This window comes from Choloepus didactylus, chromosome 8 (assembly GCF_015220235.1).
Source record: "Choloepus didactylus isolate mChoDid1 chromosome 8, mChoDid1.pri, whole genome shotgun sequence".
Classification (NCBI taxonomy): domain Eukaryota; kingdom Metazoa; phylum Chordata; class Mammalia; order Pilosa; family Megalonychidae; genus Choloepus; species Choloepus didactylus.
The window spans coordinates 5,556,635-5,558,847 of record NC_051314.1 but is presented as its reverse complement, the minus strand read 5'-3'; the positions used below and the strand labels follow the sequence as shown (position 1 = coordinate 5,558,847).

Genomic DNA, 2,213 nt, shown 5'->3' with positions numbered 1-2,213 from the left:
TTGGGGAGAGCCCTCTGTCCCAGGTGTCCTCCTTAGCCCACCACCCCTTGGGGAGGCCAGTGCGTGGCAGGCCCGGCTAGGGGCCACAGAGCCCGTCCCCTTGGATTCTGGGAAGAGCTGGGTCCTCCTGGCTCTGCTGTACAGAGAAGGAAACCAAAGCCCTTGCCGGAGAGCACAGGGATGTCTCGGCCAATGTCACCACGTCCCCGTGCTCAGAGCAGGGTGGGGGCCTCTAGAAACCGCCCTTCCCGAGAGAAGCAGGAGCCTGGGTGACTGTTTCTCATGGGGGTGGGGTGCCCCACAGAGGGAGGCACCGGCAGAGGGGAGCAAGCCTGTGTCTGAGCGACACTCTGCAGGCAGAGCTGGGCCCGGCCACCCAGCCGGGATGGTGAGCGGCAGGAGGGAGCAGCTCCTTGTAAAAAAAAAAAACACGAAACGAAGAAACAGAAGCTGGGGATTGGCAAGCTGGTCTCTGCAACCGGTTTGGCCAGTTTTTAATGTCCGCGAGGACATTTGCCTTGACAAGCCCGTCTCCCAGGCCTACTGTGCGTTGTCCGGTGCCCGGCAGAGGGGAGGGCTGTACCGTGGCCAGTCCGTGGCGTCCCTTCCAGCCTGTGAAATGAGACCTTTGTCCACAGTGACACAGACCCTCGGATCCTGATGTCCGGACACAGCCTGACCCCACGACCTGGAGAAGGAGCCGACATTGCTTCATCGCACTCTGGGTGACCACGGTCTCGGGTCCCCTGGCTTGTTCAAGCCTCACTCCAGCGCTGATTCGGGTCCCTTTCCCCCAGAAGGGAACAGATGTCCGAGAGGAGTTTGTCCATTACACAGAACCAGACCCACACACCAACCACCCCCACCTCAGCTCAAGAATCTTCCATGGCTCCCCGTTGCCTGGAGATCAAAGTCCAGCCTCCCAAGTTCCAGGATTCTCAGCATCCGTTCCCTTCCTCTTTTTCCAATCTTATTCCTAAAAATGTGCTTAATGGAGCTCCAGGCTGGAAGCATTGGGAATCCTGCTTTTGCGACCCCCAGCAGTGGGCGGGTAGCAGGGGGAGGCCAAGGGTATGGCAGCTGAGTGTGCACAACTGTCTGGAAATTGGGTAGGGGGAGCTGGGGGTCTTGGGGCTGATGGGAGGGGCACAGGCCCAGGAAGAGGCACCTTAGGCCCTGGAGCCAGAGCCTCTGGGTCTGCTCCCCACCCCGTGTCGGCCACGTAGCCTTGGCAAGGACACTGCAACCCTCCGAGCCTCAGTTTCCCCCAGGCACATGGGGATAATAACCCCCACCACCCTACAAAGCTATAGAGAGGATTAGAAGGGGTGAAAATGGGCCCATCACACGGGGCTCCTCAAATGTTCCTAAGTGACAGAATGAATGAATAAATGGAAACTAAAACTGGGGTGGGAGGCAGAGGAGAAGGGTTTTCTGAGTCTGCTGGTGACTTCGGCGTCCGGGGCTGGCAGGTCCTCCGTCTCCACTGACCCGGCTCGGGTGACCACAGACCCACCAGGGGTGAAGACGAGCGTGGGACAGTCCAGCCCGCGGCAGCAGGTCGGCTGTTAGGCCACCGCCGCTGGACGAGTCCTCAGTGGAGGCAGCCAGGGCACAAGACAGGGGTCCCCAGCTTCCCCCTACACCTCGGGGTCGGCCTGGAACCTCTGTGGAGGGGACACGGTGGGTCAGCAAATCTGGGCCTCCGCAAGTTGAAGCCTGTGCCCAGAGGCGGGAGGTGACTTCCCCTCGGGGTCGTGCTGGCCTCACCTGGAAATCAGGATGGAAATTCCCAGAAAGCGGCAGAGGGTCTCGGCCTTTCTTCCTGCCCCCATCTCCCCCGCCGGCCAGGACTCCGATGGGCTCCAGACAGGGGGCTTGGCTCAGAGGCTCCGGCGACTTCAAGTCCATCCATTGGGCGCTTTACAGATGGTGAGGGGCTCTCTGCCCATTTCCTGACCTGGCTTCGATCTGCCTATGGGCAGGGCTGGGGTCCTCGCCCCAATCTGCAAATGAGGAAACGGGCTCAGAGAAGGGAAGTGACTCGCCCAGGGTCCTAAGGAAGCTGGTCCCTCCCCCCACCACTCTCCATCAGGGGGCGTCTCCTCTCCAGGTGGCCCCAGGAGCTGCAGGGGGAGGGGGTGTCAGCCTCAGGGCAAGCGAACCCCCACCAGGCTGCCATGGAGCTGGCCTGGCTGAGGAAATGGTTAATG

The 2,213-nt window shown here is 61.1% G+C and overlaps 1 long non-coding RNA gene across 1 annotated transcript; it reads right to left on the bottom strand.

Moving 5' to 3' along the window:
• Positions 1-444: 444 nt before the first annotated feature.
• On the bottom strand, positions 445-2,213 carry LOC119543418. Its single transcript, XR_005218579.1, has 2 exons — positions 1,771-2,213; positions 445-1,667 (listed from the first exon to the last, which is right to left on the bottom strand). It is a non-coding gene; the product is annotated as an uncharacterized LOC119543418 (long non-coding RNA).